This window comes from Arachis duranensis, chromosome 1, assembly GCF_000817695.3.
Source record: "Arachis duranensis cultivar V14167 chromosome 1, aradu.V14167.gnm2.J7QH, whole genome shotgun sequence".
Taxonomy (NCBI): Eukaryota; Viridiplantae; Streptophyta; class Magnoliopsida; order Fabales; family Fabaceae; genus Arachis; species Arachis duranensis.
Genome location: NC_029772.3, coordinates 75,131,344 through 75,131,557, shown reverse-complemented (window position 1 = coordinate 75,131,557; position 214 = coordinate 75,131,344).

Below are 214 nucleotides of genomic sequence, written 5' to 3'. Positions count from 1 at the left end.
CTGAGTCATGAGAGATGGAGAGATTCATCTCAAAGGTGCATCAAGACCACTTCTATGAAGTTGTGGCCATGAAGAAGGTGATCCCCGAGGTCCCTTTCAAACTCAAAAAGAGTGAATATCCAGAGATCCGACATGAGATCCGAAGAAGAGGTTGGGAAGTTCTTACCAACCCCATTCAACAAGTCAGAATCTTAATGGTTCAAGAGTTCTATGC